General features: G+C 40.0%; 1 long non-coding RNA gene across 2 annotated transcripts in view; it reads left to right on the forward strand.

Annotated features, from left to right (window-relative positions):
• LOC145520488 (uncharacterized) overlaps positions 1-13,256 on the forward strand; it is a 31,643-nt gene that overhangs the window by 16,242 nt on the left and 2,145 nt on the right. The window contains exons 4-5 of one of the 2 annotated variants that reach the window (XR_014064505.1): positions 2,102-2,546; positions 2,660-2,871. This is a non-coding gene — a long non-coding RNA (uncharacterized LOC145520488). The remainder of the gene's footprint in view (positions 1-2,101; positions 2,547-2,659; positions 2,872-13,256) is intronic. The other variant, XR_014064506.1, reaches the window with a different exon arrangement.

Raw genomic sequence — 13,256 nt, forward strand, 5'->3', positions numbered from 1 at the left:
CAGCAGCCTGACCTAGGCCAGCGTGATCTCTCACCTGGATGACTGCAGTCGGCTCCTGACTGGTGTCCATGCTTCTGTCCTCTTCCTGCTGTGTTATCTGTTATCAGCCCAGCAGCCAGCGTGGCCTGCAGGATGGTTCGGGCCACTTCTTTCAGAGCCTTCTGAAAGCCTACCGTCTCACCCGGAGTAAAAGCAGAACCCTCCAGCGGCCTACGGGGTTCCAGACAATGTGCTCTTTTCAGCGCCTGTCTCCTTTGTACGCCTCCCTATCACTGACTGCATTTTGTCCACCCTAGCTGCACTCTCCTCAACCCGCCAAGCACACTCCCGCTTCTGAGCCTTCGCACTGGCTGTTCCCTTTGCCAGGAGCCCTGCTCCCACAGATCCCTCACCAACCTCTCTCTCCTCAGATTTTTACTCAAAATCATCTTCCCGAAGAGTCCTTTTGCTGCCCACTGTGTTTAAAGCTGTAATCCTCCCGACCAACTTGACTGCTTCATTTTCCCTCGTTGAGTGGGTCACCTTCTGATAAACCAGAGGGTTAGCTCCATGAAAGAAGGGATTTTTGTCTGTTTTACTGGTTATTCAATTTCCAGCACCCAGTACCATTGGACGAGTAAGTACTGGAATATTTGTTACTTAAGTGAATGAGTGAGTGACAGCCCAGAGATGCTAAGGGCAGAGCTAAGATGCACAGCCCAGCCACCTGCCTCAGTGTCCTGTTCTCCTAACCGTTCTCAAACTTCGCTGAGCATCAGAATTGCCTGGGGGTGGGGGGTGCTTATGAAAATGCAGATTCCTGGGCCTTCAAGGAATCGAAGTCTGGAGGGAGGGGAATTTAGGAAGCTCCCTGGAGAGTCCTACACAGCTCACCCACTGGCTTGGCAGCCTTCTGAATGTGACGAGGGATCTGCTTGCATCAGCCGGATCTGAGTCTGGGATCTGAAGCGGCCTCCTGACCTTGAACCGTGACTCCACTGCCCACTCTCCGGGTGACTGCCTTTTTTTCCTTGCATTTTCTTTTTCTAATCAGAAACTCTTTGAGGAAAGGACCCCAATATCTAATTGTGTTGATGTCCCATGCACGTAATTTCCTAACTCTATGGGCTTGGTCAATTGCAGACTTTCTTCATCAGTTTTCTTATCTGTAAACTGGGGATAATAAATACTCATTCCTATCTCGTAGGATCACCATGAAGATTCAATGGACTTAGGTTATGAAATTACCAGAACAGTACCTGGTATACAGCACACATTCAACAAATGTGAGCTACTATTACTGTTGGGGCTTCCCAAGTGCCTCAGTGGTAAAGAAACTGCCTACACTGCGGGGGACCCGGGTTCGATCCCTGGGTTGGGAAGATCCCCTGGAGAAGGGAATGGCTACCCACTCCAGTATTCTTGCCTGAAAAATTCCAAGGACAGAGGAGCCTGGCGAGTTACAGTCCATGGGGTCACAAAGAGTCAGACACGACTGAGAGTTACTGTTAACACCATGACTTTCTAGTCTTCAGCCCAGACCTGTGAATCCACCTCTTCTGGTGTGGCCCGACAGCATGTAACTCAAGCATCCGGTGTGATTCTGATACACACAGAGGTGTGAGCAGCCTTAACTCAGTCCATCCCAGGGGAAGCAGGAGTCAGTCTTCTTCAGCCTGACAGCCATGTGCTCACGGGGCGGTGGGTGAAGGCAGGCGTCTTCCAGCACCGTGAGCGACCCAGGAGATACCTGGCCTGGCTAGAAATGACACAGTTTGTTTAGAGTTCGTGTTCATTTTTATAATGAATGAAGCAGACCCCTCAAGTGACTGTGTAGCCCACGTGTGCATATTTCTAACACAGGGGCAAGGAATTTCTCGACAGCCTTGACATTCAGTCAGCGTGGTCCCAGGATACACAGAAACAGCATCCCTGAAGCAAGTTTATTAGTAACATGGTTCTAATCCCAAGTTAGAATCCCTAACACGGTTAGGTCCCCTCCTGGACCTACTTCATCAGAAGCAAATTCTAGAACACTAGTTCTCAGACTCAGCTACATGTAGGAATTACTTGGGAAGCTTAAAAAAAAAAAAAAATACTGATAATTGAATTGTATCCCTAGAAATGCTGATTCATTTGGTCTGGCATGAGAACTGGGCACTGGAATTTTAAAATCTCTTCAGGTGATTTTATGTGCAACTAACACACTATGATAATCCTGTGTTGATGACTCAAGATACCAGCTGTTCTCCGGGTGCTCTGAAGTGGGAGAGACTGACTCAGGAAGCTAAGCTTAGACTTGGGATTTCTGCTTCTCTTCCACGGGGAATGGCTAAATCCGGAGTGGTTCACAACTGCAAATTAAAAAACAAAAACGGCATTCGATTTACAGAAAAATCATATATATTTACACATACATATGCCATCTCCTCTCTGGGATTGCAACTTTTATCTAATAAGGAAAGGGATAAGACAAGAGGATGAAACTTACAGAACAGAGAAAAGAAAGAGACCGCTCACTTCCCATCCCGCCCTACAAACAGAGCAGCCCCCCTTAACTTAACAAGGCAAGTTTTATGCTAAATACATATTTTCCTGTTGACTCTGCTCACCCTGGATCCATTCTCAGATCTACCAAAGCAGATGATTGCATTGTGTTTTGTTTTGTTTTCCCAATTAGGTTGCTGCTTAAGATTTTTCCCTTTATAAGCATGTTTTATGAAGAGAATGCATAATCATCTCCTGAATCCATCCCATTAACTGTCTGGCACTTCAGCTTGCTTTTCTGGGACCCAGAGATAACTTCTAGCCTATCTCTCTTGTGGGGAAGATTACATGAGATAATGAAGCAAAGATGCTTTGAAAAAGGATAAAGGAGCTTAAGACCAGTAGGTAAGAGGAAGTGTCATCAATACGGCTCCATTTGTTGAGAGTCAATGTGCCAGGCACTGGGTAGTTTACATATTTTGCGTCTGATGCTCACAGCAACCTTGCAAAGCATAACTACCTTTGTTTTACAGACAGGAAACTGAGGCTCAGAGACATGCAGAGGCACAGGGGCCCTCTGCCAGTAATCAAGAGAGCCAGTTTTCAAACCTTGTTTTTGCTGGCCCTGAAGTCACTTCCTCAAGCTGTCATTCAGAAGCTGCCCCAGAGATTCTAACGTAACTGGTCTGTAGGGCGGCTTGGCCTGGGGGACTTTTGAAAGATCCTGGTGATTTAATAGAATCAGTGCTAGAGTAACACTAAGCTAGAGTACCACTAAGTACCCATAAAGAAACTAGTGACTAAATCACAAATGAGAATTATGTAATAGAGTTATACACAATCAAAAGTGCATCATTCTAGCCAAACCAATACAGAGAAATTGTCATCAACTCTGAGTGTGACTTTAGATAGCCCTGGATATATATGCAGCATGGCCTATTTATTATAGTGTGTTACAAATATTTGATGAATATGTAAAGGGATTCAATGGTGGGTGAATCAAGGAAGAAACAAAAGAATAACACAGTTGAGCATCTGGAAAGGTACATCCTGTTTGCTTTTATTTATTTTTAATGTTTTTGTACATGGGCAAAATGAGAAGATCCATGGACTCGAAGTCAAGAGAATTGTGTGTTTTTTATATGATCTTTGCAACAATGCAAAATGAATTTTTACTTTTTAAAATTAATGTTTATTGGAGTATAGTTGCTTTACAATGTTTTGAAGAGAATCATATCTACTGTGGAAAGTCAGATAAGCTCTCTGAAACTCAGTTTTACTATTTATCAAAAGGGGGAGATGATCCTGTGGCTTTGTGATAACAAGCAAGACTAGTGTCTGTAAAAATAAACCTTCTAATTAGTAAAGTGCCGTATTAATGCAAAGGAATATTTTAATTTTTATTATGCAAGCAAGAGAAACCTAAGAAGTGTAAGTTTGGTCAGCAGTTCTCAAAATTTAGCATGTATCAGAGTCCTCTGTCAGAAACCTACACAACATTTTAAATCAATTATACTCTAATGAAAATGAAGGAAAAAATATCCTCTGAAGAACTGGTAAACATGAGTCTGGGCCCCACTCAGATCCTGAGTCAGCACATCTGGAGACTACATGTATGTAGCTCTGACTTAGACAAGATTACCAGGTGATGCTTAACCAACAACATACTTTGCTTCCCTTTTCCATCTCCTAAGGCTTCTCACCTCCTCCTTTAATTCCCCTTATCTTCTCCAAGCCTCAGAACCAGATTACTAGAAAAAAAAAGCCTCATTCATTCATATTTGTGAATAAATTGACATCTTTTACTGCATCTTGTAATATTAGAATCTTAAGGTAAATTATGGAACAGAAACTGTTCATCTCCTTAAAAAGTAACCAGGTTTTAACCAGTAAGTATTGTTTCATCATGGAGGGTGTTGGGAGGGAAGGTGAAAGAACAGCTTAGGTTTGAGAATAAGAGAGAACAAAGGTGATGAATGGACCTAGAGATGATCATATTAAGTATAAGTCAGAAAGAGATAAATATCATATGATATCACTTGCAGGTGAAATTTCAAATATGGCACAAATGAACCTATCTATGAAGCAGAAACAGACTCACAGACATAGAGAACAGACTTGTGGTTGCCAAGGAGGAGGGGGGGGAGAGAGAGAGAGAGAGAGACAGGGAGTTTGGATTAGCAGATGCAAACTATTATATATAGAATGAAAAACAGCAAGGTCCTACTGTATAGTACAGGGAACCATATTCAATATCCTGTGATAAACCACAATAGAAAAGAATACTTAGTACAATATACACGCATAACTGAATCACTTTGCTGTTTAGCAGAAATTGGCAGAACCGTGTAAATCAACTATACTTCAGTAAAATAAACTTTAAAAAAGAACAAAGGTGGAGAGGAACGGGAAAGAGGGCATGTACAGGAGGTGGACTGAATCCTTCAGAGTTCTGACCAGTGCGAACCCCTGATGGACAGACTAATCTAGGCTCTCAGAGGAGTACTCTTCTTGTGCTTGTCTAAAATGAAAGAAAATGGGGAAGTCTGGTGGCAATATTTATTGATGGGAACAACGTTTCAGCATGCTAGGATATTAGATGATAAGATCCTAACTGTAAAACCGTTCATTAACTTAAAAAAAGTAACTCTGCTATATAATAAACAGTCACATAACTCAAAAGGCATGGGAAATCAGTGAAAATTGTGGAAAAGATGCTCTTGGGATTTGTCACCAAGAACATAAAAACCTGGGGAAAATCTATCAGAATTAACTTGACTGAAATCTGGGGGCTAGCCAGGAGTTTATAGCAAACATTTGAGTACTTAAACAAGTAAAGACCACCGAAGCATGGCAGGAAATTTTGGTGGCATTTTCACTTTCCTTAGCCCCTTCATTCTCCCAGTGTGGCGGCGCAGTGGTCTTAAAGGCAGCAGCACACGCTCTCAGCACGGAAAGCAGGTCTCGGGGGGAGCAGAGAAGATCTTGTTCCTGAGGAACTGTGCTTGTTTGTTTGGCCTGGCTGGAGTTTCTCTGGAGAACTTGTGCAAGGGAATCCTTCTCCCCGCCACACACACCATTATTTTTTTTGCCTCACTTGGAACTCTACTAGGGCTGACTGGCCACGTGGAAGACACCTCCCCAAACACTGAAAGACAAAGAACAAGCCACTGCTATCTGGGGCAAAAGTAACAGTCTGGGAAACAATAGACACAGAAAAAAATACAAGAGGAAAAGTTGAGGGGTAATTTTTGAGGGGAACACATTTTTGAAAGGTTCCCATATATACTAGTGAATCTAGAAAGACATGTGTATACCCAGGGCAGACACATGCTCAGAAAAATACAGAGAAAGTCGTACGATTTCATCATGGCTGAGTTTTATGCTAAGTGCAAGCAGGAGGTGAAGGCAAAAGCAGAGTTGAAAAATGGAGTGACTAAGGAAGGAGTGACCCAACAAGAGCCTATCTACAAAAATCTCAAATATCATCTCTTACTTTTTTTCAGCTTTTCTTCATTTCTTGGCTTCAGGTATTTAAGGATATGTCTGTCAAACAAACCATTAGCTGAATAGTAAGCTAAAAGAATAGAGACTTCAGAGCTTCCCATGACAAAGAATACATTCTTCACAAAACTAGTTTAGAAAAGTCACTGAGCAAACAACAATCTGTAACCCACAGCAAGCAACAACAACAACAAAAATCCCAGAAAGGGGAGAGAATTTGACTTCCAGAGTAAGTGCATGATAATACTCACAATGGCCAGTTTTCAACTCAAAATTGTGAGGCATGCACAGAAACAAGAAAGTATGGCCTATTCAAACAAACAAACAAACAAACAACAGAAACTGCATAGGCACTGAGCATACTAGACTTTAAATCGACTGCCTTAAGTATGCTCCAAGGGAACCAAGGAGAAAGAAATCTCACCAATAGAGACTATTGGTAGAGAGATGAAATTTATAAAAAAGACCTGAATAGAAATGTTGGAGTTGAAAAGTACAATAATAGAAATTAAGAATCCATTAGAGAGGTTTAACAGCAGATTTTTTTGAGAAGATAGAAAAATTCAGCAAATGTTAAGATTGCTCAAATGAAATCATCAAGTCTGTGGAGCAGAAAGAAAAATGAGTAGAATAACAACAAGAACAGAACCAGCAGAGCTTAAGGTACCTTAAGGTACTTACTTAAGGACTCCATCAGCTCTACCAACACACGCATGCGAGTCCCAGAGGGAGACGGGGCTTCCCCGGTGGCTCTGTGATGAATAATCCTCTGGCCAATGTAAGAGATGTGGGTTCAACCCATGGGTCAGGAAGATCCCCCAGAGGAGATGACAACCCACTCCAGAATTCTTGCCTGGGCAATCCCATGGAAAGAAGAACCTGGCAGGCTACAGTGCTTGGGGTCACAAAGAGTTGGACATGACTTAGCAACTGAGCGCATACACATGCAGAGAAAGAGGCAGAAAAAATATTTGAAGAAATATGCTCAAAAATGTCCTAAATTTGATAAAAGACATGAACCAACTACCCAAGAAGTTCAACAAATCCCCAGATGCACAAGATGAACATAAAGAGACCCACACTGAGACACGTAATAATCAGACTGTTAAAGGACAAGGATGAAGAGAGAATTCTGAAAGCAGTGAGAGAAAAGCAACACTATAAACAAAGTTTATAAACAAAGTTCATAGTGTTATAGTTTTCTTTTCTCAACAGAAGCCATGGAGGCAGCGGGACAACATATTTAAAAGTGCTGAAAGGAAAAAAATCTTTCAACCAAGAATTTTATATTTGGAAAAACTATCCTTAATTTCTCCTTAAAATACTAAGGAGAAATTAAGACATTCTCAGAAAAACAAAAGATGAGGGAGTTCATTGCTAGTAGACACGCCCTATAAGAAATGCTAAACAGTCCTTTGGTTGAAATGAAAGGTCATTAGATGGTACCTCAAAGCCATTTGAAGAAATAAAAAGCAATGGAAAAAGTAGCTACACAGGTAAATATAAAGGCCAGTATCCTTTTGTTTTCACTTGTAACACCTATTTTTTAATATATGACTTAAAATTAAAGGTATAATACTCTAACTATAAATATATGTAATAGGTGCACATGTATTTTCTAAGATGCAATTTGCAATAGTAACAACAAAAAGGGGAAGGATGATGATGTATAGGAGTAGAATTTTGTACACTACTGAAGTAAAGTTTGTATTAACCCAAACTAGATTGTTATGTTAATTGTAATCCCCAAGGTAACCACTGTGGATATAGTTTAAAAATATATGGAAAAGTAATGATAAAGGAATCAAAACAGTACACTACCAAATATTATGGAGACTCAGAAAACTATAAGACACTGATGAAATAAATGGAAGATGACACAAACAGATAGAAAGATACACTATATTCTTGGATTGGGACCTAATTAAACTAAAAAGCTTTTGCACAGCAAGGTAAGCCACTGACAAAACAAAATGGAAGAATGGAAGAAAACATTTGCCCATGATATGTCTGATAAAGGGTTAATATCCAAAATATATACCCAGTTCATCTAACACAACATCAAAAAAACAAAAAACCTGATTAAAAATTTGACAGAAGACCTGAATAGGCATTTTTAATGCCATTAATCAGAGAAATGTCAATCAAAACCTTAATGAGATGTCACCTCACACCTGTCAGAGGGCTATCATCAAAAAAACCACAAACAACTAATGTTGGCGAGGATGTGGAGAAGAGGGAACCCTCATACACAGATGGTGAGAGTATAAATTGGCATAGCCACTGTGGAAAACAGTATGGCCATTTCTCAAAAAACTAAAAATAGAACTACCATATGACCCAGCAGTTCCACTCCTGAGTACATATTTGATAAAAAAGAAAACACTAATTCAAAAAGACACATGCACAGCAATGTTCATAGCAGCATTATTTACAATAGCCAAGATATGGAAACAACTTAAGTGTCTATCAATAGATGAATGGATAAGGAAATGTATATATGCACAATGGAATATTATTCAGCCATAAGAAAGACTGAAATTTTGCCATTTGCAACAACATGGATGGACTTTGAGAGTATTACGCTAAGTGAAATCAGTCAGATAGAAAAAGATAAATACTGTATGATATCACTTATATTTGGAGTCTAAACAATAAAACAAACTAGTGACTATAATAAGAAGGAAACAGATCCACAGATAAAGAGAACAAACTAGTGCTTATCAGTGGGGAAGGAAAGGGCGAAGGGGAGGGCAGGGGACTTCGAGGCACAAAATATCACACACAGAATAAGTGAGCTGCAGTGCAGGGATACAGTGAAGATTTTACAGTAACCAAACAGAGTACACTGTTTACAAACTGTGAATCACTGTATTGTACATTTGTAACATACAACATTCTACACAACCATATCTCAATTTAAAAAAATTTAAAAATGAAACCAGAAGTTGAATCTTTGAAAAGATTGATAAAATTAACAAAATTAACAATCCTTTAGTCAGACAAAGATAAAAAAGATAGGAGATTCAAAATTACTAAAATCAGAAATGAAAGTGGGGATAATACTACCAACCTTACAGAAATAAAAAATAACTAAAAGAGAATAATACAAACAGTGTACATCAACAAATTACATTACTGACATGAAGTGGACATATTCCTAGAAGCATCAGACTACCAAAACTGACCCAAGGAGAAATACCTATGCACGAAAGTGATGGAATCAGTAGTCAAAACTTTCCAAAACTCCAAGATCAGATGACTTCATTGGTGAATTACACCAAACATCAATTCTTCTCAAGCTCTTCAAAAAATGGAAGATGAGAAAATTCTAACTTATTCTATGAGGCCAACATTAACCCTGATACTAAACTCAGACAAAGATATCATATGGAAAAAGAACTGACCAATATCCCTTATGAATATCAGTGCAGAAAGGCTCAAAAAATACTACCAAACTGAGTCCAGTTCAGTTCAGTCACTCAGTCATGTCTGACTCTTTGCGACCCCATGGACTGCACCATGCCAGGCCTCCCTGTCTAACACCAACTCCTGGAGTGTACTCAAATTCATGCCCATTGAGTTGGTGATGCCATCCAACCATCTCATCCTCTGTCATCCCCTTCTCCTCCCACCTTTACTCTTTCCCAGCATCAAGGTCTTTTCAAGTGAGTCAGTTCTTCACATCAGGTGGTCAAAGTATTGGGGTTTCAACTTCAGCATCAGTCCTTCCAATGAATATTCAGGACTGATTTCCTTTGGGACAGACTGGTTGGATCTCCTTGTAGTCCAAGAGACTCTCAAGAGTCTCCTCCAACACTACAGTTCAAAAAGGCATCGATTGTTCAGTGCTCAGCTTTCTTTATAGTCCAACTCTCACATCCATACATGACTACCGGGAAGAACCATAGATTTGACTAGATGAACCTTTGTTGGCAAAGGTTTTTTAAAATGCTGTCTAGGTTGGTTATAGCTTTTCTTCCAAGGAGCAAGTGTATTTTAATTTCATGGCTGCAGTCACCATCAGCAGTGATTTTGGAGCCCCCCAAAATAAAGTCTGACACTGTTTCTATTGTTTCTCCATCTATTTGCCGTAAGTGATGGGACCAGATGCCATGATCTTCATTTTCTAAACGTTGAACTTTAAGCCAACTTTTTCACTCTCCTCTTTCCCTTTCATCAAGAGGCTCTTTAGTTCTTCTTTGCTTTCTGCCATAAGGGTGGTGTCATCTGCATATCTGAGGTTATTGATATTTCTCCTGGCAATCTTGATTCCAGCTTGTGCTTTATCCAACCCAGCATTTCTCATGATGTACTTTGTATATAAGTTAAATAAGCAGGGTGACAATATTCAGCCTTGACGTATTCCTTTTCCTATTTAGGATCAGTCTGTTCTATGTCCAGTTCTAATGGTTGCTTCCTGACCTGTATATAGATTTCTCAGGAGGCAGATCAGGTGGTCTGGTATTCCCAGCTCTTGAAGAATTTTCCACAGTTTATTGTGATCCACACAGTCAAACACTTTGGCATAGTCAATAAAACAGAAGTAAGATGCTTTTCTGGAACTCTCTTGTTTTTTTGATGATCCAATGGATGTTGGCACTTTGATCTCTGGTTCCTTTGCCTTTTCTAAATCCAACTTGAACATCTGGAAGTTCACTGTTCACATACTATTGAAGCCTGGTTTGGAGAATTTTGAGCATTACTTTGCTAGTGTCTGAGATGAGTGCAATTATGTGGTAGTTTGAGCATTCTTTGGCATTGCCTTTCTTTGGGATTGGAATGAAAACTGACCTTTTCCAGTCCTGTGGCCACTGCTGAGTTTTCCAAATTTGCTGGCATATTGAGTGCAGCACTTTTACAGCACCATCTTTTAGGATTTGAAATATCTCAACTGGAATTCCATCAACCCCACTAGCTTTGTTCGTAGTGATGCTTCATAAGGCCCACTTGACTTCACATTCCAGGATGTCTGGCTCTAGGTGAGTGATCACACCATTGTGATTCTCTGGGTTGTGAAGATCTTTTTTGTACAGTTCTTCTGTGTATTCTTGCCATCTCTTCTTAATATCTTCTGCTTCTGCTTTCTGTCCTTTATTGAACCCATCTTTGCATGAAATGTACCCTTGGTATCTCTGATTTTCTTGAAGAGATCTCTAGTCTTTCCCATTCTATTGTTTTCATCTATTTCTTTGCATTGATCATTGAGGAAGTCTTATCTCTCCTTGCTGTTCGTTGGAACTCTGCATTCAAATGGGTATATCTTTCCTTTTCTCCTTTGCCTTTCACTTCTCTTCTTTTCTCAGTTATGTGTAAGGCCTTCTCTGACAACCATTTTTGCCTTTTTGCATTTCTTTTTCTTGGCGATGGTCTTGATCCCTGCCTCCTGTACAATGTCACAAACCTCCGCCCATAGTTCTTCAGGCACTCTGTCTATCATATCTAATCCCTTGAATCTATTTCTCACTTCTACTGTATAGTCATAAGGGATTTGATTTAGGTCATGCCTGAATGGTCTAGTGGTTTTCCCTACTTTCTTCAATTTCAGTATGAATTGGGCAATAAGGAGTTCATGATCTGAGCCACAGTCAGCTCCTGGCCTTGTTTTTGCTGACTGTATAGAGCTTCTCCATCTTTGGCTGCAAGGAATATAATCAATCTGATTTTGGTGTCAACCAGCTGGTGATGTCCATGTGTAGAGTCTTCTCCTGTGTTGTTGGAAGAGGGTGTTTGCTATGAGCAGTGTGTTCTCTTGGCAAAACTCTGTTAGCCTTTGCCCTGCTTCATTCTGTACTCCAAGGCCAAATTTGCCTGTTACTCCAGGTATTTCTTGACTTTCTACTTTTGCATTCCAGTCCCCTACAATGAAAAGGACATCTTTTTGGGTGTTAGTTCTTGAAGGTCTTGTAGGTCTTCATAGAACCGTTCAACTTCAGCCTCTTCAGCATTATTGGTCAGGGCATAGGCTTGGATTACTGTGATATTGAACGATTTGCCTTGGAAATGAACAGAGATCATTCTGTCATTTTTGAGATTGCATCCAAGTACTGCATTTTGGACTCTTTTGTTAACTATGATGGCTATTCCATTTCTTCTAAGGGATTCTTGCCCACAGTAGTAGATATAATGGTCATCTGAGTTAAATTAACCCATTCCAGTCTATTTTAGTTCATTGATTCCTAAATTGTCTATGTTCACTCTTGCCATCTCCTATTTGACCACTTCCAATTTGCCTTGATTCATGGACCTAACATTCTAGGTTCCTATGCAATATTGCTCTTTACAGTATCGGACTTTACTTCCATCACCAGTCACAACCACACCTGGGTGTTGTTTTTGCTTTGGCTCCATCTCTTCATTCTTTCTGGGTTATTTCTCCACTTATCTCCAGTAGCATATTGGGCACCTACTGACCTGGGGAGTTCATCTTTCAGTGTTATATCTTTTTGCTTTTTCATACTGTTCATGGGGTTCTCAAGGCAAGAATACTGAAGTAGCTTGCAATTCCCTTCTCCAGGGGACCACATTCTGTCAGAAATGTCCACCATGACCTGTCCGTCTTGGGTGGCCCTACACGGCATGGCTCATAGTTTCATTGAGCTACACAAGGCTGTGGTCCATGTGATCAGATTGGTTAGTTTTCTGTGATTTTTGTTTTCAGTCTGTCTGCCCCCTGATGGAGAAGGATAAGAGGCTTATGGGAACTGAATCCAGTAGCATGCTAAAAGGATTATACACCATGACCAACCAGGATTTATCCCACAATGCAAGGGTGGTTCCACACATGAAAGTCAATCAATGTAACTCATTAATCAATGTAATTAATCAAATTATGGAAACACACATGAACAAAATCATCCTAATTGAAGCAGAAAAAGCTTTTGACAATATTGAAAACCCCTTCATGATAATAACACTCAGCAACTCAGAAATAGTAGAGAATTTCCTCATAATGAAAAAAGTTATATATAAAAAACCCACAGCTAACACAATCAGTGGTGAAAAGCTGAAAAATGTCCTGCCATTTAGATCAAGAACGAGACATTGATGTTCACTCTTACCACTTCTATTAAACATGATAATGAAAGTTCTAGGCAGAACAATTAGACAAGAAAAAGATATACAAGATATCTAAATAAGAAAGGAAGAGGTTTAGCTGTCCCTATTCGCTGGTGACATGATCTTATATATAGAAAATCCTAAAAATTTCATTAAAAAGTTATTAAAGGTAATAAATTCAGCAGGAAACAAGGTCAATACAAAAAAATCAGTTGTATGCTAACAAT

This window comes from Giraffa tippelskirchi, chromosome 9 (assembly GCF_054371585.1).
Source record: "Giraffa tippelskirchi isolate mGirTip1 chromosome 9, T2T-mGirTip1v1.2.pri, whole genome shotgun sequence".
In the NCBI taxonomy this organism is placed as follows: Eukaryota; Metazoa; Chordata; class Mammalia; order Artiodactyla; family Giraffidae; genus Giraffa; species Giraffa tippelskirchi.